We start from the raw sequence: 27,538 nt of genomic DNA, 5'->3' as shown, positions 1-27,538 counted from the left end.
GGTAAAGTCACTCACCACTGCTGCCTAGCTGAGCTGAGCAGGGCTGAAGCAGTGAAAGCTGGAATACCTTCTTTTCTCTCGCCATATGGAGCAAAAGTGGATTACAGGAGCAGTAGTGCTTTGCACTGACTCTTACCATTTAGACTTGGAAGCACGCACCCTTTTCCCTGGACCTTAGGTTATTACATTAGTATTATAACAGGCAAGCATAGTTTTATAATTTACCTAAAACAATTATACTGGCCATGAGGTCTCGTCAGTGTACACTACTGACAGTGAGCTTGAATTTTTCTGAGCTTTAAATTGAGGATTAAATTCACTGACATGTATTTAAAAGTGTCTGTGAGGTAGCTACAGCTAGACCAATAAATAGGCTTAATGTCAGTATCGGCGTACATCAACAAGAAATTGAGGTACAGAAATGCCAAAGATATGTTTGAGGTCATTTAGAAACAGCTTCTCCATTAGTGTGCACTGACAGGTTTATTTTTTCAACTATAAAATGTCCTGCTCAGTATATTTCCTGGTCACTATTATTTCATTACCAAACTTCCGTATGAAAATGTTTGTTTGCGTTATGTCGAAAAAAATAATATGTCGGCCGATATATAAATACCAGCATGGGCCTCAAAATGCCAGTATCGGTCGGATCATAGTGTGAGGTTTGTTAATACAATCCATCGTGCATAATATTACAACAATAAACTGCAATGAAATCTACGGAAACACTTGCTTTCTACTACATTCAACTGTACGTTTAGCAGACAGCAGACGGTGCTGAACACAGCTGCACATGCAGGCAGGAAAAAAAACGCCCATGACAACAGGTCCTGACACCCTAGCAACCAGAAACGCTTCCCGACCGGAGAAGAGAAACACAAAGCCCAACGGCAGAATCACACACAAGACACATAAAACTACATTTAAGTCAATTATTTTGCCTCTGTTTCTAATACACACAAGCTCTTGTGCAAGATAACATCAGTGTTATTGATCAGAGAATTCACGGTTTTTAACTAATAGTAAAAGGGTAGCTAGCCAACTGAAAACAAAGAGCCCCTCAAACTGAACCTGTTTACTCACCGGAGAAAACGCCGTCGACCCCTCCGGTGTGAGAAGGCTCGACTGAGCGTGAAAAGCGGATTTTTCCATGTGAATTAGTGCAACAGTGATGAGTCTTGCCGTGGAAAGTGACAACAAACAGATGGCGGGAGAGAGAAGCTCGCCCTGCCTGGAGAAGATGTCACGAGAGACGCCGCTCTCCTCCGCAAAACCGTCCACGTTATCCTGCTCACCTTGCGGCTGACGTCACCACGCAGGGGTTCCACAACAACAGTGCCATGAGATCTTTTCTGGTTCCACAACATGTTCCTCTCGTGTTTTCATTATTGTTTTTCGCCTCAAGTCAACTCATAGCTCAAAAGCTACCACTGAGAGGAAAGCTTAAATGGAAATCAACGACTCCACATGCATGCAATAAGATCTCTTGACATTCAATAAATTAATTAAAAAAAATTAAATTAGGATTAGGAGGATCGACAGCTAAATTCTGCTCCCATTGTCAACCCATAATCGCATTTTTTAGAAGCCTGTCATCTGAAGACATGCAAATATGAGAATGTGAGAGATCTTAAAGGTTTCTTCTGTACTGATAATTGCGTGCTTACCTACTTTTTGTATTAGTCCTGCTTGATTTGTCTCTTGTGTTTGATATTTCTATACTTTTGTAATACTCTGACAACATAAAGTAACCAATTATACTAATTGATTATATGAGTCAATATTTATTCCAGCACTCTTTGCACTCTGCACCTTTGTATTCTTGTTTACAATTTACAGAAACAGTTTGGCTTGTATGTAGACGTTTATATTATATGTATTTAGACACGCACCTACTTGTATTTACATTATAGTTAAATGCTTATCTCTTTGCTCAGCTTTGTTGTTTTTGTTTTAGCTGTATATCTATTTCAATCTTCTTCTATTTCTACTGGAGTCAAATTCCTTGTACGTGTAGGCCTACATATTTGTGGCCAATAAAGCTGATTCTGATTCTGACTCTGACTGTGCATTGTTGACCAGGATTGGGGGTGGTAGGTGGGTGGGGAAGATGTTGGAAGGGACGTGCATGTATGTAAAGATGAAAAAATGTTAAAATGTGTACTTTCCATTGATCTGTTCACATGTGAGGGGTGTGAGCTCAGGGTGCACTGACCTTCTTGGTGTCAGTCAGGGTGACACGGGAGCATGTGTCACCAACTACTAAATATAGATAGCACTTGAACCTGAATGAGTAAATAACAACACAATGTGACACATTTCTTGGAAAAAGGTCCTTTTACTGGAAGGCCACAAGATGCAGCTAAAAGTCGGAACATTTCCAGAAAGTCACAGTGATATTTCCAAGGTCATTAATGGACTTTCAAGCTCGCAATTAACAATGTATCAACTATTTAAATGGCACATGTCCATGCAAAGCCCCAGCTAACTCAAAGTTAGGTTACTGCTTCATTAACACAGTAATAGTTGTGTAAAAATGCAACATTATTGGTTATTACATGATCCCCCGAGGAAGGATCCTCCTGACTTTGGTGATCACAAGTTTTCACTTATCCTGTGAAATATCTCAACATCTACTATATGTATTGGCACATTGTATGTTTTCAGACATTCATGTTTCCCCGAGGATGAATTGTAATTACTTTTGTGATCCTTAACTCTTCATCTACCGCCACAATAGCGTAAAAAAAATCAATTTGGTATATGAGCCAATACCTGCAAAAGTAATTACATTCTTATCAACCTCAGCTAGCAAATGCAAGCTTGCTAACACTCTCAACTACATTGTGTTAGCGTTTAGCTCAAAAGCACCTCTGTGGCTAAGTATAGTCTCACAGAGCTGCTAGCATGGCTGTAGACTCTTATTCTTACTGTTTTATTATGATTGGTGCGTGGGTGAAATGTTTGAATGGCTTTAGTAAATTTAATAAATACACTTATGGAAATTGAATCTCCATTTTGTGTAAGATGTAAATATGAGGTGTGACTACAATTAGTGTGTATGTATTACACATATAATCAACCTGTCATGTTCACTTCTGCCTTCTCACAGCTCTCATATCACTCTCAGAAATAAATCATTCGTGCTGTCAACACAGCAGTGCAGCAGGAGGTATTTATTTGTAGATATCCCACATACTGTAAACGCAGCCTGACTCATTCACTCCACCCCAGCACTGTGTCTAGTTGCAGCTTTCAGGTGGAAAGATCATTCCTCCTGGACAGATATATTCTCTCTGGCATCCTGTTTTTGTTTTCATTGTCCTCTCAGCTTTCTTGCAGACAGTCTGGTTCATTCCAGGGCTGTGTGTAAGCCTATATGTGTGTGTGTGTGTGTGTAAGTGTGTGTGGGAGAGAGAGAGAGAGAGAATGTGAGGGGGAAACACACGCAGATAGACAGAAAGAGACAGAAAAAAAAACAAAAGACTGAGAGACGCAGCGATAGAGAGCACAGAGGGCCTGTAAAGCAGCCCACTCTCTTCCTGCCATTGTTTCATCTCAGGGACCCACATGAGGCTCGGCTAGTCTACACCCCCCCCCCCCCCGGACATTAGGCTGCAACCCCCTCCTGTTGGCACACTCCTCCTACGGCTGCTCTGCGTTTCCATGGAGACAGAGAATATGCCTGCAAATGATTGCATATCCTGCTGAAAGGCATTCATGGAGACAATAATACAGCACAGCCTGAAATTGTGACTGTTAAAAGAGCAATGTGAAGACAATCATATGTGGCGTCATACAAGAAATGTCATAAAAATGTTGTCTTTGTTTGTTACTTTGTGTGGATTCATATATTGTTGCTGTTTAATGAAAACCATGTATCTCCAAAAGGTCAACCATTCATGGAATATTCTCATGAAAATTGACATTCATGTCCCACTCAGGATGAATTGTAATAACTTTGATCCTCTGACATAAAGAATGAACCTGCAAAACATCAGCATATTAGCCAGCAGTTGTCATTGCTAGCATGTTCACATTAGCATTTAGCTCAAAGCAAAGGCTCACTGAGCCTCTAGCATGGCTGTAGACTCTTAGTCTTGTTAGAGGTTGTTAGATTTTATCCTTCAGCTTATCTTAAATCTGAGTTAGGAAAAAGTGCCAAACATGTGGGCCTATACAGAATGAGTGTGTGAGCTCATTTGCATGCCATGCTCATTTTATATGAGTTTTTGCATATGTGTGTTTGAAAGTCTTTGGCACTTGCACGCATATTTGTACCTGCACATGGGAGCGTCTGCGTGCATGCATGCATGACCTCATAACAAGCTTGACAAATGACTGATTGAAACTCTATCTGCAGTGAGGAACCCTATCTGTGCTAATGATGAGGGTAGCTTCCTTTAACATGGCCAAATTTCCTCCACTGAGCCATTTTACAAACATGAGCTCTTGCTGTTGAGACAAACATAGAAACAATAGCTTATTTTCACTGAAAATGTTGATGCACAGGTTTCTTCTTTTTACACTGGCTTACACTCTGACACGTGAGCATTAAGCTGGATTGCTAAGTTTCTTAAGGACCTCAGCTGCTTTACTGTAGTAGATCTGGGAAAGGGCCAGACACCTGCTGTCCTACTCACTCTGTCTCACGTCACAACAGCACTTGAAACCTGCCTTGTTTATGTGGAGTAGTGGATTCTGCTGTGAATAATAGCTTGTGTTTGTTTCTGTGAAAAGACTGAGTCAACAGTTTGCTGTGTTTCATCACAAATATATATAATCATTATAATGAGCTTGCTGTGTGTCACACATTAATATTGCACATAATTAAGTAGCAAGAAGGCAAATTGTGTCTTTTCTGAAAAAAAAAAAAAGTTTCTGGTTATTCAGACAGGTCTGAGAGGAAAATGTTGCCAAGCAGCATAAATGGCAAGACTCCTGCTTACACCTAGACGTCTCCTCACGCTGTAAAACAAGAAAATGAATTGTTAAATATTATCCGTCGTTTCCTCTTTGTATTGACAGTACAGGTTAATGTTCACATGCATTATTCTGTCACAGCCTTCCACAGCTCCTGTTTACTTAAAATTGTGGATTTTATCTGCTATTAGTTTACAAAGAAGAGCATGAGTAACATGAGTAGGGCGATTACATAAATTCACAATGGACACTATTCAAGCAGGGCTGAAATCGCCTGCTATATTTAACTACTTCTCCTTTCATTCATGGCAATATCCTGCTTTCGGATTAACCCTGATTTGAACTGGGGAACAAAGTATCCGTGGTGGGATGTAGCACGAGTTGTGATGACGTTTGATGGGGGAATTAGATGACGTGAGAGGGCGAAAAGAAAGAGAAAAAAAGACTGCAAGTATGTAAATAAAAGTTACATTTATTTCAAAACTGGGATCAGAATGATAACCCATTTCAGATTGAACTCCATGCGCAAACTCATGTCTTGTCAAATATTCTGTCATTTCTAAATGATAAAACAGTCATGAAACCTGTGCGGTTTTATTGTAGAATATGCAAATTGTAATAGCCCACCAGCCTGTGGTCACTCTTTTCTCAACACTATCATGGATTTGACTTTCCTATAGATAAACACTTTTTTTTACATTATGTATCACTAATATAGTGAGTAAGGAGTATAATGTGTACAGAAACACATGCAGCCAAAAAGAACCATACCAGTGTGTTTGCATGTTTTAGTTATTTAGTTTAATTTAAATGCAAATCCTGTCATTACTCCATATCATACCATTAATAACTGCTCACCGCGACCATCGCAGGACGAATAACACATTCCTGAGACATAGAAGACCATGCATTTGAAAATGTGGCTGTCTATAGCAATTTGAGTATTAAAACCCATTTTTCTTTTAAGAGCTATGCTGCTAACACCACAAGAACAACAGGAGCACATATATGGTATATTAAGTCACAGTCCTTTTGTATGATTGACATCTCTGTGTCAGTTTGAAATATCAATAACTAACTTGTCAGCTGTTCTATCTACATACATGTTCTTATTTGTCATTCGTATACAGTAGATTTAATAACAGGCATTAATAGGTTCCTAATCCGTGTACTCACTGAACAGAGTAAGTGCCCCTGATGTTTTGCATGTTCAGTTAATTTCAGCATTCAGTGAATACTGTGTATTAAGTCAGTGCTGCAGTTCCACCGTCTTCTCTTTTCTTCAGCAGCCTACAATCGCTGTTGCTCAGTTGCTGAGGTAAGTAGAAACTGAGAGGGCATAGTATAGTATAGAGGACTGTAGTATAACGCCACACCAGCGCCCCTTTGTGTCATAACGTGGCTACTACAAAAGAGTCAGCGCACGAGAACTTTGTAGTCCTTCAGATAATAAAAAAGACATAAAGGCACATAGACAGTGTTCTTAAGTGCAAGTCATTGCATACTACATGTCTCAGATATTGGCAACATAAACATTTTTATCGTTCAATTATCTGCAGGATTATTATCATAGTTTCAAATATTGTTATGTGTGATTTCCTGGTGAGGCCACTAGAGAGAGCTCTAATCTTTCCGTATGGTAAGCTGCAGATGGTACTTAGAGGGAACATGAGGGTGGATGGCATCCTTTTGTTATTACCAACAAGGGGGACCATTCCCTTGAGGTTTCTGCATTAACTCTCACCATGTAACCTAAATAGATGTAGTGATTTTCAGTACATTTATTTCAAATAGAGTTGTTTCTCTTGATCTATCCCTGAGAGATTTAAGTGTTCAAACTGATCTTGATCACTACTTGCTCCAAGTGCAGCTGTTTACGCTCAGGCAGTGATTAAAAAGATCAGATTCATTTGTAAACTAGTTTATTTTTTGATCTTACCAAAGGCGCTTGATTGCAAACACATTTTGAAGGTGCAGCTATGACTTGCAGGCATAGCTGTAGAGGGAATGAGCAGTGTTGCTGCACCAGATGGAGTTTTTTTGGAGTATCTGCCTAGCTTGAGGGAATTTAGAGAGTTGGATGGTAAGGGTGGGGATTTCACAGGGATTTTATCTTTCTTCTCATTTATCCTTACTTGTTAGTGTGGTGTGGTCCGGTGAACTGTGGTCAGCGATAACATTTCAGTGGTCTATCAGAGTTAACAGAAAGTTTTCAAAGCTTCACTAAAACTGCACTGTCAGTGTCTGCACTCCATCTTAAACCTCGATGGAGCTCCCACCGCAGCTTTGCTGCAGAGTCAGACCGCAGCATGCCTCCAGCAGAGAGTGTATTACCCCTCTGCTGTTATTGTTGGTGGGTGTTTTAAGATTTGGAAAGCTGCTGTGTCATTTTTGCGCACGCTGAAATAGGAAGAGCAACTTTTGTACAGTAACTGCCAGAAGAGTTCTTGGTCATAATCTATACATAGATTTACATTTTAGGCACTCACAGTCACTGGCACGATATGCATGCAACAGTGATACAATGCCAAGACGAGAAAGAGGCGAGAGGAGAAATTCTTTTTATTGTTGCCAGTTCAGATGAAAGGGAATGACACCATGTTGCCAAAGAGGAGTCACAGTATAATCTGGTTTACTGTCAAATCCTCCCAAAAGAACACTCAGACCTTCAGGTCTTACTTCAGAGCTGCATTATTGTTCCTCTCAGCGTGACGTGTGTGTGGTAATCATTGGCTGCTGTGACAAGATGGAGAGGAGCTCAATACTCTCTTTGAGTGGCAGAATCTGACTGACGCAGATTGAATATCCTGCCTGCAGCCAGTGATGGAAAGTAGCTAAGTATATTTACTTCAGTACAATTTAGAGATACTTGTACTTTACTTAAGTACTTGAACTATATACTATGCTTTTCTGCAGAACAAACTTTTGATACTTGAAGTACATTATGCTGAAAATACTTTTACTTAGGTAGGATTTTGAATAACTTTTACTTTTGATGGAGTATTTTTACATTGTTGTATTGCTACTTTTACCTAAAGTATTTCTTACACCATTGCCTGCAGCGCCGACATTTCACCATCTAAAAGAGCTTGTACTTTCAGGAAGACCCACAAACATATCCAAACGTTAACATGACACTGTGGATTCACAGGGAACTATCATGATACATTTGGGTGGATGACAACAAATCAAATTAATTAAAGTGTTTGAGTTTAGAATATAAGAAAAAAATCAAAAAGTCAACTCTCTTTTATGTGCTTATATGGCTTTGTTCCAGCTGCTAAATTCATGATTCCTCCCTTCAACTGAGACATCAGCAATATGCAAATAACCTGGAGTAAGTGCTCCCAGGAAACACTCTTATTTGTGGATTCTCTTTCCTTGGGTCATAATGATGACACCATCTTTTCAGTTGTCAGAAGAATTACTTGCACAGCGAAAGAAATCTACCACATTTGGATTTTTTGAGATTGCAAAAATGTCATTAGGGGGTTTTCCAGTTTTTAGGTCAAAGGCTGATGTCAATTTTCTTTGGGAGTGTTTGCAGTGAAACCTCTTTCCACTTTAATGCCATGGCCAGAAGAGTTAGAGCTGAACTGAATGTGGAAATGTATTTTCATACATATAGAAACTCTCTGCATTCTGCAAAGCCATTTTCCTCCGTAATAAAGACACATTTTCTATCACTGGGCATTGCAGATAGTCTGTGAGAGCAGCCAGAAACGAAAGATGTTGTATACATTGATCTCCCTCCATACACAGGGTGTTGCTTTCACATTTCAGTCAAATCTCTCAGTCTGTCTAGTATTGGAAAATAATGCTTCCCCCAAGGAGATACAACCCCCTTTGTAGCCCTTAGAGGCAATTCAACAGCAGACACAATTTCAATTTTCTATGCCAGTAAAGTGTTCTTATTTGCTTGTTGACTTAACAACATGTGTCATTTGCAACTGTCACATTTGCATCTCTATGACGCATATGTGCTTGTGCGTTGCCTTGAGGGTCTATGCACCCTTTAAAGTTGGATGTGCAGAATGATGTATGTGCAGAGAGACGCTAGCAGGCTGGTCTCACTTTCATCTGCTGAAGAGGGAAAGTTTCTCTTTGTTCACCTTAAAAAGTTTAATGTGTCGTACGAGCAGGACTTTGTGACATGAAGAAAACACACACGACACAAGTGTGATGTGAAAACTTGAAGCCTTCAACACACATATACACTGAGAATGGACTTTTCAGTAAAGTAGGAGACATCTTGTGTCCAGAAGTTAAACTTTTGAATTGAACAATATTTGCAATTTACAACATATGCCTATAACATCTATAACATACTCAATTCAAGTATCTTAAATTAAGCATTAATACATTCTTATATCCACCTCAAATGGAAGACACATTGCACACTTGAAATGAGGACAGTAGTATTGGTATTGACAGCCCAGTCTATCCACTTAGTGCTGTTAACCACAGGACACAGGTCAATAATATAAGCTGCAGCAGCCTTTAGAAAAAGAGCAATGCATGAATACTTAAATCGCACCGTGATAAATAACTGATTGATATACAATTTAATTACAAAAAAGTGGTTGATAATAAGAGCACACTCCATCCTCGTTGATGTGCTAATATCTTAATGGTGGGGAACTTGACAACATGGACTCGTTGCTCACAGCAGCTACTTGGAACCAATCCAGTGTTCACCACAGAGAGAAAGAGCGAGACAAAGATAAAGGAGAGGGTGGATCAATGTGGGGCAGAGAGACATGCTGTGTATTGTGGAGCAGATTTATAATACAGTTTTTAATAGCATCACACAAAGAGAGATTGTCTCTCCTGAAACACTTCTTCAGGAGGCGGGCGGCAGCAGCATCGGATATTTTCCTTTTCTCGTTAGTGACCAACAGTGTGCCTCTTTGTCTGCCGCCTGCTTATTGAAACTATAAAAACTGATGATGGAAAGCGTCTGACTTGAAGATCTGCTGTAAAATCCAGCGCTTAATGATTCAGATTAATCATTTCCAAGCACATCACAGTCAGCGTTTTCTAGTCGAGAAGAATGATAGCAGAAGATTGATAAAGAGTGTTATCAATCTTCTCATCAAATTCTTGGCAAGAAAGTATATTTTCTACTACTCTTTTAAAATGGCTCCAGAATAAACTTGAGTGCCAACTTCAGGGACACTGCAAAGACCTAATCCTCATTCTAAACTCTTTTAATTGCAGGCTTTGTTTAGTTGTGCCACTCCCAACAAAACAACCACCCCTTTGCTCCTTGGGAGAAGTAGGGCAAGTGCACATCCATGAAATATGTAAAGGGTAAAGTCTTAAGCCTGACCGCCATTTCCAGCTGCCACGGGACCAGGAAGATTAGGGTTAAGAGGAGAAAAAGGAGAGTGTATGAACAAATACTCCATCAATCGTGACTGCTGACCTATTTTCTCAGATCGCAGAGTGTTTTAATGTTAAAACTTTTATTTGATTGTGTCTTTGTCAATATGTGCATAATTTGCATGTTTGCCAAGTTTGGATATCATATGTCATATTTTGGTACAAACTGTACATCTTGAGGCACAAATGGGGTAATAAAATGTTATGATCATTATGTTTCCCATGAGGTCCATTTATTATGAGTATTGCCGATTGACTTTCTTACCTGTCATGCTTCAAAAGCGTGGTGATGTCTTCATATTGAGATAATTTTGCTCTGATCTAAAGTGCCTTGACGCAAACACTTTATGAAGCTCTTGATGATCAACATGGCTGGGAAATGAAAGTCTTCCATCCCCGAGGAATCCCCAGGAGCCGACCTAGGAGACAGCGTTATTCTTTACTGGACAATAATAGTAATTGAATCATTGAATGATTAATAATTGAAAAGAGAAAAGAAAAGTGAGGCAGCGCCTTTACTGCCTCAGACAGCTTAAGAAATTCAGAGTCCCTCTGGGGCTCCTAAATATCTTCTGCTTTGGAGCTGTGGAAAGCATCATGAACTGGTCTGGGAACTGCTCTGCTGGCATTATGCTTCTTTCAAAACGTATTTGTTGTTGCAAAATTAGCAGCATATGAATGTAATTTCTTGGAGCACAGTGTCCTCTGTGAATCCTTTGCACCGCCCTTCACATTTGCAGCATGTACACAATCTTATTGTATAGTTATTTCAGGAATTTTGTAGAAAAGAGCACCACTGTCACGCAGATCTCTCCACTAGAATTAAGATACTGATTCACTTTGTGTGATTTGCTTGAGGTATGACCACAGAAAGACTGGAGACATGGGAGTAAAGACAAGACGGAGAGAAAGACATGAGAAAGGAAAGGAGACACAAGGCAGCAGAGACAAAAGATACAGAAAGAAAAAAAGAGGAAATCCCAAAGAGTGGGAGAGAAGTCTCAGAGACTCAGAGAGACACTCTCCTCCAAAGTCTACTGTCTCACCAGAGACAAAGCGCAGACAAAGCATTCATTTCATTTCCAGCTTCAGTGTGTTTTTGACACCTCATGAGAATTAAGACAAGTAAAAAATCCTATTAAATAAAACATTAAATAGAAAGTCTGAGGAAATATATTGTTTTATCAGACTGAATGTCTGGAATATTCAGTAAATGTACTATGCAAAACAAAAGTTAGAGTTAATGAATGCTTAACTGGCTCATGCAAAGCTATTGTTTTAATGAGACAATTATTATTCTCTCAGTGTCACTTTCAAATGATAATATTGTCACTTTATTGGCCAAGTATGCTGACATATACTAGTCGTCAGTAGCTCTTAATATTTTTATACAAAATGCTGAGAAAATATTGACAGGAAGGTAAAAATATAGACAGGCTAACAAAGATAACAATGCTGAACAAAGATAAGCAAAGATATGACAACAGTTTAGAGGCGAGTTAATGTGTTTTCTAGACTTTACCTGGAGCTCGAGTCGGGCAGGGTACAAATTGTATTCAGTTTTGTTGTCACAGGTGTTTGGGTAATCTTGTGAATCTGCATCATAATCAAAAATTTTTTTTTCATTTTTTGTGGCAAAGAAGAGAGTGTGAACTGTGAAGTGCAGAGAAAACAACATGTACTTTTATTCTTCTCAACCATCGCTGCTCATGAATTGGTGGTGCAATCGTGCTGCTGCCTGTGTTGTGTTTGTTCTCTGTGGGTACAAACACATTTTGGTTTGGGTCTAATTATTTTCCGGTCTGTTTTGGGGGTCCTTTCCATTTATGTCCTCTTTTCTCAAAATCATTTCTTATGCATGTCCACTTCATGTAGGTTTGCCATTGGTCTGACAAACATTTTGACTCATGAAGTACATTGGAGTGCAAATAATCTGAAAAAAACATTGTTGGGATAATCAAATCACATCAAAATATACTCACATTAACAGAATAGTTTGACATAAATAAGCTTATTTGCCCTCTTGCCAAGAGTTAGGTGAGAAGATCAATATCCCTCTCATGTGTTTATGTGAAGAATGGAGCTGGAGCCAGGAGGCAATTAGCTCAGTTTAGCATAAAGAATAGAAACAGGGGGAAACGGCTAACCTGACGTACTCTAAAGGTAAAAATACACAGTAAAACAGACCGGAAAAGAAAGGAAAACAATTAGTAGTTTCAGGGGGAATCACATGCTGTGAGTTTTGGCGACTAACAGCTGGGCGCGGTGACTTTCCAGAGTGTTATTGTTACCGTGTGGTTGCCAGGTAACTAGTGGAGGCGACAAGAAAAAGGCTAGTTACTTTATGTAAGGTTCAAAATGAGATACAACGTTATTTAGAGGTACTGGTAGACAGATTTTTGGCTAGCTGTTACCCTGGCTTCCAGTCTTTATGCTTAGCTAAGCTAATAGCCTGCTGGCTCTTCTCATCTCAAGCCAGGTTTCCATTGAAGAGGTTCTTAGATGTTATAACCGATACCCCCACCCAGTGTGGATATTACATTGAGTGACGGCTGTTCTATGACCTAACTCTTAGGTTTTCGAACGGACTCCCAAAATCTACACGCAGGACCGTCTCAGCCTGTTTAGGGAGCCTAGTTACGTTCCCGGAATACCACGTCTCTAGGGCCTATATAGTCGACTATGTGCCAACGACCGGATATTAGCAGGAATATCTGTGTGTGGTAGGTGTTTGGAGATTGGTGGTACCCCAGTAAGACCCTGAAGGAAAAGATCAATACTGGAGGAGGTCCACTCTGACAGGTTATCGACACTCACCTGGTTTTACACTGGGCCGCCTCAAAGGCCCTAATCCCTAATTTATAATTTAAAGATAAATTTAGGAAATCCCTCCCTGTGTCCCAAATATTCAGAGAACTTTAACCTTAACACCAAACATAACAAAACAGCAGCAAGACATCAGACAACTGAGCTGAACCTATTCAACATGTCCTTCCATACATAGCAACTTTCATTAAAATTCACCAATCAAAATCAAATTATTATCTACTGTCTGCATATCTCAAGGAGAGTAGTCTTCTTACCTGAGGGTGGCTACTTAGATGATCTCAGAGAGGAGCAACACAGGAATTTGGTTGGAATGTACAAAATACAACCCAGTTTTATTGGAGTTTTATCAAAAGAGTAAATGGATACAAAATGTTCAAAAAGAAAATATAAAAATTAAAGGAACAAAAGCAATTAAGCAAAAACCAAGTAACAAAGTCTCACAAGCAACCAAGAACCCCAAGGGACCAAAAAGGCAACCAAAGAGAAGCGCCCAGCCTTTGTTCTGCTCTTCCTTTTATAACCTTTGCCCCCTGTTCTTGGGGGTCGGAGACCCATAAAAGGTCTTCCTCTGAAAAAACATCTTAGCTATTGGGTAATAACACATGAGATCACAAAATACATTTTCCATACTTTAACAAAGCACGCTCCAACTTCTGTGTTTAACGAGGCGCCTGCAGGCACCGAAGCAACCATGCGTTTGTGTTTTTTCACTGCAAGCGTAGGGTGTCCGGCAGATGCAGAAACCACAGGCGTGTGGTTGTACCTTCAACTGTTGTTTTAGCAGTTGCATACAGGCATAGAGTCTGGACCCGTATTGGGGGAACAGGTCACGAAAAGTACATCTTGACCTGAACTGTTACTTTGAAGGGGGGGGGGGGGGGGTATGACTCGGACACAACACAGGTGGATTGCTCAACACCATCCAAATGTAACACAAATTTTAGTTTCCAGAAAATTGTGAATTAATGTGTCTCCATCCACTACAATGATCCGAACATTATATTTGTGTTGGTTCAAGAAGATAAACAGCTCATGGTGCTTATTAGTCTGATGCCATTAAACCATTACAGAAGAAGAGTGCACCAGTCAAACAATGAAAAACAATATAGAAAACGGGATGGAAATATGACATTTCTGTTTGTTTCATGTATTAACTTATTCTCACAGAGGGAGATTTGTTTTCACAGCCAGTCCAACATAGAAACATGCAGATATTGACACAGCAACATATAGATATAGACAATACATAAGAAGCTTCATGCGTCTGTTTTATCAATACACCAACTTTTCCACCTCTGCCAAGTGTAAAAAGGTTTTTGCAGGTTTTTTAACTTGAAAATGTGCATAAAAACTGGTGGATGGCAACACATTTTCAGTCTTGCCAAGAAATCTCATAAAAACTTTAGTGCGAGGTGGTGGTGGTCTGGCGGTCTCGGGGGGCCCCCACTTTGTGCACCCCTGCCATACTCTGTGTGCCTCAGTCTCCTCCTCCCCCTCAGCCCCGCCCTCAAGGAGTGACTTGGTGTTGTAGAGAAGAGAGAGAGGGACTCTGCAGGCGCACACACACACACACACGCACACACACACATTTCCAGAGTCACACACACTAAGCTTTCCTCACCAACCCTGCCGTGTCTTTACAAACGGGACAAGTTTAAGCCTCCAGGATATCACTGTCGGTTCTCCGCTTTTCTGTCGCCTCCATGTGAACACCTCGACCCGGACTGAGGTGAGTGCAGAAACATTTAGACATGTTGCCAGTTTGTTGGGTTGAGCCGCTGACTGGTTGTAACTAAACGAGGGGGAAGAAGGGGGTTTTCTCAGTGGAGGAAAAAGCGGCAGGAGGAGGAGAGGCATGTCCGACTCCTGCTCTTCTTGGAGCAGTTTTAGCTCGCGGACTTTACCGCCTCTCGAGGGTCATTGAACGCCTCAATAACCTGTAATTAAACCGGAGAAAACCGTCGTTTCCGCTGCTGGCGCCCGTGAATCCAGCGACGCGGTTTGAGATTAGCAGAGCGGCTTCAACATCCTCCCCGGGATGTTGCCATTACACCGCTGTAATGTTACACATGGCTTTTTTTTTCCTACAACCGCTGCTGCAGCTACTTTGGCCACTTGAACACAGTTTGAAACCTCTGAAGGCTGCAGAGATTTACTTTGTTGTTACTTTATAAGTCCCTCTACAGGAGCGAGGAGAGCTCACCAAGGCTGAACGTGTTGAAGGTTTTATAAACTGAGCTGTATTATTATAAACTTTTGAATGGAAAATATGTGCACGCCTTTCCCCATGTACGGTATTTTCTTTCGTTGTTGCAGTTTTTAGTTGAATGACAAAAAATAGGTTTTACATGGATCACCTGGTGAGTTATGGCTGCTGACATTTATTTTCATTAAATATTTAAGATACTGCTTAATCATTGCGTCGATAGAATATCAAACAATAGTGAACATTTGCTTGTTTTGTCCAACTAACAGTCCAAAACTCATCACACATTACAGGCTAGAACAGCACGTTTGACACGTTTTGATTTTTGATTGATGAATGACTTAAATGGATTAATGATAATCTGTCAGTCAACTAATTGACCAACAGACCAAAACTCAAAGATATTCAATTTACAGTGATATAGAAACCTCACACTATCCTCACATTTGCTCGACTGCACCTAACAGTTCATTTCATTATCAATACAATTTCTCTGTTAATCATTTGGTCTATAAAATGACAGAAAACTGTGAAAAATGTCAGGTAACATATTCAGATGTATTATTTTGTCTGACCAGTCCAAACAGTCCAACAGTCCAAAACTCCCAAAGATATTCAGTTTACAATGACATAAAACAGAAAAGCAGCAAGTCCTCACATTTGAGTTGCAAAAAAGGACTTAAAGGATTAATTGATCTTCAAAATTTTGAATGATGATTAATGTCTTTGTCAATTGACTATAGTTCCTGTTTTACATTGAATCTTAATTACACTGTATTATACTTTACCTAATTAAACTGTGACTATCTCTCACACAGCAAGAAGACTGCAACTATCGATTATTACAGTCCAGCAGTCTCAATAACTGACTAAGACGTGTCACATCAGCGCTACAATACAGACCAGACCACATTAAACATCTATGAGATCCTCAGTACCATGATCACATCAGAACTGTACCATTCACAGGCTCTCATGTTCACACACAGGCACATAAAAGAGTGAAAACACCACCGGCTTTGTTAGCCTCACTTTGTTCCACATGTACACTTCAGGTAGGTGGTATCCTTGCCTGGCTGCGTTGGCCTTTTAAATGTTTGATGTGTGGAGACGTCCTGAGAGCTTTCTCCTGCTGTTCCCCTCAGCATCTGCACCGGCTGTCAGCTCATGTTAGAAATGAGACAGTACAGTCTGCCTGCAAGCACACACACACACTTAGTGTACATACAGATGCAGAAATATACAAGAGATGAGAATATCTGCGTATGTAAACATGCAAGTACCTGAAAACCTGCATCACAAACATGCATCCAGACTGTATGTTGGATTACATAACCCTCGTGTAATCAACAGCTGAACTATACTGTATATAGCTTTGTTTTAGCTGTGACATGACATGTTCACCAGTGACACTGCAAAGAAGACATGTAAAAACAAACGGGGCCCTTCAGTCACTTCCACCTAAACTTTTTCGGGCATTTTTATGCATTTTATTACAGACAGTAGGGACACTACAGGAAACAAGGGAGAGAGAGAGATGCAGTAAAGGTTGCCTGGACTCAAACCAGGGACATTGTGGTTCAAGGTTGACATCTTAGTCACTAAGCTATGGGGGGCGCCCTGCCTCTCTACGCATGATCAGCAGTAAGTGCTCTTTGTAAGATGGGGTGCAGAGAGGCCGTCACCGTCCGTGGTAGCAGGAAAACCCAGGAAAGTTTAAAAAAACAAAACCTAGCAAAAAACACGGACGAGAACCTGACAATGACGAAGGGGGTTGGATTAGAAGTCCACACTCTTATTCTTTTTCTCCTGCTGTTTGTGTTTCTTGACATCAGCCTGATCAGTTTATGTAGCCAGCTATCATCTGCACTACTTTTTAATTAAAATGGTAACATGTTTTGCACATTGTCAACTGAATCATTGGAAGAATGATACCTTATTTCCAATTTTTATTTTGGACCTGAACACATAAACAAACACACATGGCCACATTAGCATTGCCCTCCTCCGCATTAGTGCCAACAGTTCCTCTGGTATTTCAGACAATAAATCATTAAGCTACAGTGTAATGGCAAAAATTAGATTCCTCCGAGTGTCTGAGTGAGCTGTCTCTGATCTCTGAAGAGCCCCACTGCTCTCCCTCAGTACTCCCTCTTCACTGATGAGCTGAATATAGAATATATTCTCTGTAGTTGTGTACCCTAACTGATGTTTAATTATTCCGACACGGTGATTTGGCTGTGGCTCATAAAATATTGAAACAGAAGCGGCCCAGGAGGCACACTGAAAGACAGCAGCTTCACTTTATCCTTAAATACGACTTGGGAGTGGAGCTGGGCGCCATCTGTGACTGACATCAAAGTAAGTCAACACAGACACACAACCACCACACAAGTTGTTTAATGATATTTTTACTTAAAAAAACAAGAATACAATTTCCTTTTGCCGGTCCTCACGAGAAGCCAGTTTCTCGTGTTTGCATTGGAAATCTGTTCCTTGACCTCCTGCTGCTTAAGATGTCTTCTCTGAGCCGTGCCTGAAACCAGTGCGCTTGCCTAGTATCGAAAAGCGATTATACTAGATCAGCGTTCTGATTACAGCTAGAAACCGGGCACTGCCTGCTAATCTGCAGTCTTAATACTGAGGCAGGCAAATCTCAGGGTAGCTATCAAGGCTACTTAGGGGCCTGCCCCCATTTCTTGATCATTTTGTAATCACATTTCTTACAAATACACACTTGTTGAGTTTGTCCTTCCCTGGATGTTGATTTAAATATGTAGGTTTGTGCTTGAGAGTTAATACGTGTGCTAGGTGGTACATTTGTTCCCAAAAAAGTCACAAAAGTTACTGACAGGGTTGTGAATTGTAACATTTGTGGCAGTGGTATTCAACAGTCCTTGTATCTCGTTCTAGTGCAGGACAAAATGTCACCAAATTAAATCCAGTGGGCATGTAAATTATTCTTCAGATTGTCCCTGAAGTGCTCCGTCTAAATACTTAAGTGATCAGTGGACGTAATGGTGGATCCCCTGCTTATGGATGCTGGGATATCTGAACCCCTCGTGTGACCACTTGCTGAGAGGATAAAACCACAAACATCATTGTTTTGTAGAGAAGAGCTTTAGCATCATGTCCGCCCAATCGATTAGCGCTCTCTGTGTGTGTGTGTGTGTGTGTGTGTGTGTGTGTGTGTGTGTGTGTGTGTGTGTGTGTGTGTGTCCATTAGTTTGTTTGTGTGGCTCCACATTTGGTCATTTTTAAGGTTTCAGATAAATTGAAGGATTACAGACTCCAGACAGTCCTCTTATGTCTCACGGCTTGGGCACACCAGTATTTAAAACTTGTCTGAAATGTAGAGAATTTAAAGATCTAAAATACAAAACTTCATGCTGAAATTTCATTTGATCCGTGGATTTGCTCTCACAAGTGAAGTAAATGTATGTGATACTTTTGCATCGAGTTCAACTTTGGTAGATTTTAATATGCTCATTTTCGCTGCTGACTGATTGCGAACTCCAAAAGCGACTCCCGACATGTAACCAAATCAAAACTTTCTCAGATCATCAATCATCCAAGTAAAACAACAGACACCACCCAGTTCCCATCATCAAATCTAGAGCTGCAACTATTAGTTGATTAATGGGTATATATACAGTCAATAGACGGGAAAATAAATCAATTAATTTTTCAAGCTAAAATGGCAACTATACGTAGTTCCAGCTTCTCTGTTTTTTATATCAATATAAGGTGAATATCTTTTGGTTTTGGACATTTGCAGACATCACCTTGTGTTTCCAGAGTATTGTGATGTGCATTTTTCACTATTTTCTGACATTTTATACCCCAAATGATTAATCGATAATGAAAATAATCATTAGTTGCGGCACTGATCAATCCGCTATACCCACTCTGTTAGAGTTGCTCTTCCTGTCCAGACATATTGTTGTCATGTGTTTGGCCATTGTGGGTGATGTTGCAAGTCAATGATCAGGACAGTTTTATGGCAATATTAGATTTTTATAGGATTATGTAGTACTTTAATTTGTCATGTATTTCACTTGCAGGATTAACCCAGACAGACATTCCCGTCTGGTTATTATTTTATCAGTAAAAAGTTTCTCATTTATTTTCCAGAAAATGTATCATAACACAATATACAGATCAGTATGGTGATATAAAAGGACATTAACTGCGATGGTTTTATCCTGCAACCCGTAAGTTGTCACCACATCTCCCCTGCGAGGATGCATGTATGAATGTTGCCATGCCCTTTCTGGTGTGCATTGTCTCAAAAGTGCGACGCCAATAAGCTTAAAACAAGGCTGCTTTTCTTAGTTTATTTCAAGTTTACATTTTGGAGCAACCTGATGTTCACTCTAAATCGGCACTGCACGTGCCTTTACAGGCTTATTACCATAAAGTGTCCTTTATTACTCACATCCTTTTCTGACCCGTATTTATAGCTCATTGCACGTTTCTGTGTTAAAGCCCAACATCTCGTGCAGACTGTGTCTCTAGAAGCAGACCCACTTATAGGAGTCAGTGCAGTGTTGTGAACAGGAAGTGAGCTCATGGAGTTGGTGGTCTGCACTCTGTGTCCAGGAAGGCGTTTTGACCGAGGGGGGGCATTGTAAAGGTTTGTTCCTCACATTGTTGTGGAAAGAACTGCAAGCCTCTCTGCTCTAGTTTGAACTCAGCACATGGTTAGGTGCAAGAGCACCTTCAGTGGGACTCATTCCTCCCAAATGTACAACGGAGCGCCACAGGAAATCATTCCTGCCTGTGGCCATCAAACTGTTCAACTCCTCCCTCAGAGTGTCAGACACTCAGAATAAACAGACTGGAAATCTGGACCTACTTCTACATATACTTCCTCATTATTATTTATTCTTTAAATGTCAGTGCAATACATATATAGTCATACACAATAGTGCAATACATACATATACATTGCTATTGTATCTATTTTTTACTTTTGTTTTTCACTTAAATATTGTAAACGTGTATATTTGTATTTTCTATTTCTTATTTTTTATATTTTGTACATACTTTTATTTCTAAATTCATGCTACTTTCTACTCTTGAATGGGAGCACCGGTATGTATAATTTCCCCCCCGGGATCAATACAGTATTTCTGACTCTGATTTTGATTACTCATATGTGCATGACATTCTTACATCTTCCTGTGTCCTATTGAAGTTATCTTCACAATGTATGGAAAGCAAGAAATGGTTGCATCTAAAGCATTGCTTTCCATCTATTCTTCATGCACTTTATAGTAATGTGCATGATGTATATGAGGCCTCTAAAAATACTCAGTGTCAATATGCTTTTATTCTGCTCTCCTGATGAGCAAAATGCCTCTTAGATTAGACGAACACAGCTGTTGAACTTCAAAGGCAAAATTCGGCCAATTTTGGAAGTGTTGTTGAAATAGTCCCTGTGTGTGTGTGTGTGTGTGTGCTTGTATGCTTTTTGAAGGCTGTTTTTATGAATTCTCCTTCTGCTGTTTGAGATGGGGCCTTTAATGTCTGGTTTGCTACGTCTTCCGTCTCTGTCTGTGCTCTACACTCATTGGTCCACACACTCTGGTGCTTGGTTGTGCCTGGTCGTGCCAAGACTGCAGTTGAGGGATTGTGTGTGTGTGTGTGTGTGTGTGTGTGTCTCGATATTTTGTGGTTTGTGCCCTTGGTGTCGTTCCTTCTCTATAGGCCTTGTGTATGTGTGTGAGTGAGAGCATAGATGTGTCTGCAAGAGTTTGCCCTTTTTTGAGTATGGCTCGCTGTGCTTGAAAAACCCTTGACACAGACACACACACATTCCTGCTAACACACACACACCACGCTCTGTTAACCACTAATGTTTTGCCCATTAAGGTTTTATAAACTAGTGAGAACCGGTGCTCTTCAGCTCTGATTTCTTAAGTGCAGGATTCCTTCAAAGTTGTTAACAGCTGTGTCTGTTTAAATACTGATGAGTGAGCACCGGTTTGTCTGAAAGCGTACTTTTAGGAAGTAAAGAGACCAATGTTTTAAGTGTACTAGTGTCTAGACTTGATGCTGGTGATCCCCTGCATGTGTCTTAGCTGAGAAGGAACAGGTTGCTCAGATATGGTGACAGTTTGTGGCCTTCTAGTGCACCAGCTCTGACACAATGACGTGGTCAGTTTTCTACTGCTGCGTTTCAGTTCAGCTATCTAATAACCTGCACTGAGGAAGTTATGTTTTTTGGTCCCGTTTGTTTGTCGGCAAGATGCCTTAAAAATCATGTCAACAACTTTCAAAGAAACTTAAAGAATTTGGTTTTTGGTGTGTCTCCACTATTTCTTTTGAAAGAGTTCCCCAACACTGAAATAAGGCTTTGTTGCGCACTTTCGCTGTTTTATCAAGAACAACTGCAATAACTTTAATGAAAGAAATCTGGAATATTTATCTCATCGTTATCTGTGACTGTGTATTGATGCAAATCCAAATTTTGGATAAAAAATATTTCCTAACATTAAAATGACCATCTGGAAGAACAAAGAAAACCAACAACAGCCCTGGATATCAATTAAGAACCAATATTTTTATTTATGTTGTTTATATTATTTACTTCAAAAATACACAACACACCAAAAACTGGAGATAATGTGGAAATGTCACGTAAAAATGATGCTAGATTTGTTAGAATCTAACTTTGAGTTGCGATTGTCCCACCTCCCTCTAATCCCGCTAGTCTGCCAGTACACTTATTTACTCTTGTTCCACTCTGTGGTGCGTTTGCATTAGTGCAGATGTTTACCACCAGAAAATATTGTGCCTGTTTCGAGAAGGACTAAAGGGAGCGCGAAGAAGAAAAAACAATTTCCACTACCCTACTTGGAAGATAATATTGTGTGGCACCAAGATGGGCTTGCATGTTATTCTAAGCTCAGTGAAGCGCTTTCTTGCAAACAGTGCTATAACTAATAATGTTATCATGACGTTGCACAGGAATTCTTTCCACTGGGAGTACGGCTTGCATTCTGCTTGCACACTAAGCATACCACAATTTAACAGGAACTGATCTCCGACCGCGTTCAGGTGTACAGTTTCTTTGTGACCCCATGAGATTGGGAAAAAAACCCATTCAGGGTTTAGGCATTTAGGAAAACTGGCAGTGTGAAAGTCATTTTTTTTAGCCAATTCAACTTTTGAGTGGAATCAATGTATTTGTTGCATGACTGCCACTTTTTTATTTGGCCTTTCTTTTTTTTTTTATGTGAACTGAACCTCGAGTGACACATCAACTCACTCAGCTCACGCTCACTGAAAATCACCAAACTGTCCAGCGGGAAGAACAGATTGTGAAGAGCAGAGCAGAGATTGTGAAGAGATGAGAACAGTACTCATCTGTTTTGTGTGCCTGGGCTCTTCTGACATTAACAAATCCAGACAGATCTTTGTTTTGTATTGTAGTAAAATGAGAATGCGGCCTGTATACCTCTTACTCTGCCCGTGGCTGCAGTTACAGGGACAGTGCAGGCTCATTGCGCACCCATCTTGGTTTAGTAGTGGATTAGAAGTGACACTTACTGCAGGCTGGCTGATTCTAAGCCTTGTTTACTCTGGCTGGGTCTTAGCCGGGGACTCAAACCATCATTAGGCGGCGGAATGACTCAATAGTGGGACAGAGCTCCAGACAGGGAGAGCAAGAGAGATGACTAAAGAGGGAAAAAGAGTAGGAGGAACAATTCAGAAAAGAAAGAGAAACATAAAAACAGAGGATATTCCCGAGTTGGAGATAGAGTGAACCGGATGACTGCAGCAGGGGGGTAGTTAGAACCTGGAGGCCAGGGCGTGCTGTGGTCAAACCCTTTTATAAATAAACAGACAGTTTGGTCTAAAATAAACATGAATCGCTCATGTCAGTGTGGAGCAGATGGACGAATAACCCCACCCAGAACTGGGACAGGACAGCAGGCCCTAAACATGAGGCTGCAGGCCAGGTTTTTTCCTGCATTGAAGTTTAGGCCTTTTGTAAAACCATGTACACAAGAAAATCTGCAGAAAACAGTTCAGACATTCATCCAAGTCAAAATTGCTGCAAGTCAAGGCTGGTCAGTGGTGGTAGGAACCTCGTCTGGAGGCTCTGGATCTCTCTTTGAAAGCTGTAAACCTGGTCGTCTCGCTGCCACCAGACCTGCTTGCTGTTCTGCTGATGTAACACAAAGCAATAAGCTCATGGTGGGCAGGTGCAATAAAAGCCGTCCATTTATAAAAAAGCATCTCAAGGAATAAAAGGAGCCGTCACAATAATGAAGATGACAAGCAAATGGAGACTACAGAAGAATAATTAAACTAGTTTTTGGACATGGCTGGACGTGAATCTTTACTGCAAAGTGGCTGCTGGTGAGAAGAGTAGAGTTATATTCCTTCAAAGTAAACCTAATGGTCTGTAAGACAGGAATACAGATGACTGAGTCTACATGAGAAGACTTAAGCTGCTCACGCAGGGTACCTGCAACGTCTCTGCTTAAATTACCTGGGAAAATTAGAAGTACACAATAGTTCAGGCGTTCATACATAGGTCTAAGTTTGTGTCATGTCTTTGACTGCATGACACAACTGTGTTGAACAGATTATGTCACGTGCAAAGAGATGGTATGTGGCTCGTGAGACAAGGTAAGGCAAGATGTTGAAGGTACCCTGTGAAGTTTTTGACCTCTCCATGAAGCAGTGTTTTATGAGTTGTTTGTATGATATACGCACGCGTGAGGTGTGACATGATTCACATTCCTGCTGCTGGTTTCATGCTATTGCGGTGATCGAAGTGTAGCAATGTGCCTGCAAAAGCAATGAAGAAGAAGACTACAAGCTGGCAAATATGGATGTAAACAATGCACAATGTTTTATGAGGAAGCAAATGCATATAGAGCTTTAACCATTAGTTGATTCATCGATTAGTTGGCAGAATAGTAATTGCAACTATTTTGATAATTGATTGATCGATTGTGTGTCTTCCATGATAGTGAACTGAACATCTTTGGTTTTAGGACTGTTGGTCAGACAAAACAAGACATTTAAAACCGTCACGTTGGGCTTTGGGAAATGGCGCTGACCAAATCGATTAATGAAGAAAATAATGGGTAGATCAATCAATAATGACAGTAATTGTTGCAGTCCAAAATGCATTGAATGTGTTTTGGTGAGAAACATAACTTTTGCTTTTTTACAAGAAAACTCCTCAGGGTACCTTTTTAATAAATTAAATCTTTTCATTAGCTCACTATGTCTTCAACTTTGAAACTGCTACAGCATCTTTCATACAGAAAATATGCTGCTTCTGTTTCCACATGAAGCAAACATGGAAATAAAACACTTTAAGGTGCAAGTGGGAAAGAGGCTGAGAATCACCAACCCTTCACAGGATTGCCTGTAGAGGTGGTAACAGGGACGGTGATGATCTGTTTGATCTTCTCGGGTTTGCGAGAGTCTGTTTTACTGTCTGTTTTTTTAATCTCCTCTTTAGGTTTACTCGGCTGACTTTATAGAACTGATTCTGACCTCATGCCTTGTTTGAAGTATATCTCCTTTTGATGCATTGCGTGATAAAACACAAGCACCAAGTTGAATTTATTTGAAAGGCCTCTATAGCAGGTCGGGCTTTCCCTACAAGAACCCTCATTCTACACGAGCAAAGATAAACAAAAAGCTTACGAGGTGTACAGTAAGAGGGCTCTAAATCCTTCAGTTTACACACTGTCTGCCGGGTAATCTGAGGCTGCAGCCTCTCTCTGACCTGCTGCTGACTCTGTGGCCGTCGTGCGCAGTAATGGGAAATGTTTGTGTTTATCAGTTGGCAATGGTGGATTCGTAAGTGCCACATTGGGCCTCCATTGACGCAGCCTGCTGTCAAAACTTGTCAGAAAATGTTTCTATCTGTTGCCATGTGATTGGTTGTGCTTTTGATTTGTGGCATTTGGGCACATGTTTTGTGATGTTCATCTGTCCTTCCTCACATCACGTCCATCTTGGGCAGATGTATGATTGTGAGACGAAAATCAATCAGTTTGAAGTGAGAATTGGAAAAAGAAAAATTCATCCTCTGAATGCACAAGAACCTACTGAGAGCATATGAAGTGTTGTTGTTGTTGTTTTCTTATTTCACATTGTACAGCTGCATTGTTATTCTCACCACACGAAGGACATTGTGGCAGATTGATAGCATTTCTCAGCATGTCTCAATATTTGAGACACAGCTGAGTTTGTCTGTCCATGGAGACAGATGTTTTCATGCACTCATTGAACCTTTTTTGAATTTATCCCACTTATCCTCCATGATTCAGCTGCCACATGACCATAAATCCGTTAAGTGAAGGTGTCCGATCATTTCTGCTGTTTTTTTTGTGCCAGTTTAAGTTCAGTATTGGATGCCCGCCTCAGTAATGATCGTTGACACCTGCATGTGTCCTTTTTAGACAGGGCTGTCAAACATCCAGAGGCATTATGGGACTTGATGAAAATGGAGTGCCAACATGTCTTGGCTTGTTCCGGCTTCTTTTAGTCGTTAGGATGAAGTATATTTAGCATTATTTTTCTGTGGCGCTCCCTCTGCTCACTCAAAACAACAAAATCAAGATGGAGAAGGAGGAAAAAATAGAAATTTTAGACTGTTTTTATAGAAACATGCTGCAATAAGCACGACTTCCAAAAAGTAACAAGTCATAGCAAATTCTCTAAATAATAAAGTAGTATTATTGGAATTAATAAGGAGAATGTACTTGGAGATAGTACACTGCCCTTAAAATGTGAGAAAATTACACAATATATTTAAAAATAATTGGGGAAAATATGTCTAAACAACACTATGACTCTGTTGTTGCATTCTTTTTAAAGATGTCACTTTTACAAGTGCTTAAATTAAATTAAATGAAATGTCTTAAGTTGGAACTACTATTTTGGTTGAATCCCCCCCCCCCCCACCTTTTTCCTTTTTAGGTGATTTGAGGCGAGTTCTGGTTTTGTCCAGCTTGGCTAAATACTGAACAGCACAATAGTGGGACTCCTGGCCCTGGTGCAGTGTTGACCTGGCTGTGTCAGGCAGGAAGAAGTACAACCATGAATTAGGTTAACAGGAATTATAATGTGGACTTTGCATGACTGTAGGGCCAGCAGTGTTGTGTAGCAGTGATTAATATCTTGGTCACTAACATGTTGGTCAGTAGGCCCTGCAGGATCAGTCTTGGCAGAGAAATGTAGAGTTACTGCAAGATTTGCTGGCTTAGTATTTACAAGCATCAAGAAAACGGCTTATGTGGACATAAGCTAATGTAAGTTGGGTGCTTATGAGTTGAGTTGAGCTTATTGCTTCATGCTTATCACAGTGGAATATTAAATTACTTTTGGGCACAAAAACTAAAGCCCCCTAAAAAGTGTTAAAGCTTCTTGGCTCAGTTCTGAATGCAGCTGGCTAGTTGTGTTGCGTCCTGTTGCACCCCAACACCTTGCTTTTGTCGATATGCAGTGTGCCGTCTACCACTGCCCTGGTTCATTACGACAGGGGAGACAATGACCCAGAATCAAGTTGACCTGAGTGCTTTAAATCAAGGCTCCACTGGAGGAAATAAATTCTCTCCCTACCAGCAGCCCAGCGCCAACTAGGACAAGTAATCCAGACAGAATAAAAACGTCCTTTTAGAGGACGCCGAGGGAGAGATGGATGGAGGAGTGAAGACGTGATAGTCTAAGAAAGAAAGAAAGACAGAGAGAGTGAGAGGAGCTGGATTACTGACTGGATAGATGGAGAAGAGGTGCACTGCTGCAACGACAACATGCTTTCTGACGTAAATTATCTCACGAGAGATCTGAGAGTAAATTACAAAAAACACATTTTGGCATTCATTCCCCTACATTATATTTGTATTTTTCCTGTTTGTAAATCTGAGCACAGATTCTTGGCTCGGTTTGTCCATCACTTAATTTGAATTATCCTAATATTTAGGTTCGGGTGTCAAATGTTAATACTATTGAGTATCAGAACTGTAAAAAGTACCAAAGGTTGCGTTGAATTTCTGGCCACGTCTGTAATCTTGTTTACTTTCTTTGATCAGATACTTTTATTGTTTTATGTTATTGAAGACAGACCATGTGATGCAGTCATCTTTTGGACAGGGCCAGGCTAGCTCTTCCCCCCTGTTTCCAGTCTTTGTGCTAAGCTAAGCTAGCCAACTT

At 40.4% G+C, this 27,538-nt stretch overlaps 1 protein-coding gene across 1 annotated transcript in view; it reads left to right on the top strand.

Moving 5' to 3' along the window:
* Nucleotides 1-14,727: 14,727 nt before the first annotated feature.
* ppp1r16b (protein phosphatase 1, regulatory subunit 16B) overlaps nucleotides 14,728-27,538 on the top strand; it is a 79,673-nt gene continuing 66,862 nt past the window's right edge. Inside the window, exon 1 of the mRNA XM_070902399.1 lies at nucleotides 14,728-14,866. The gene's annotated coding sequence lies outside the window, so the exon portion shown is untranslated. The remainder of the gene's footprint in view (nucleotides 14,867-27,538) is intronic.

This window comes from Enoplosus armatus, chromosome 3 (assembly GCF_043641665.1).
Source record: "Enoplosus armatus isolate fEnoArm2 chromosome 3, fEnoArm2.hap1, whole genome shotgun sequence".
NCBI lineage: Eukaryota > Metazoa > Chordata > Actinopteri > Centrarchiformes > Enoplosidae > Enoplosus > Enoplosus armatus.
The sequence above is the reverse complement of the archived record's forward strand: the minus strand, read 5'-3'. Positions and strand labels throughout refer to the sequence as shown.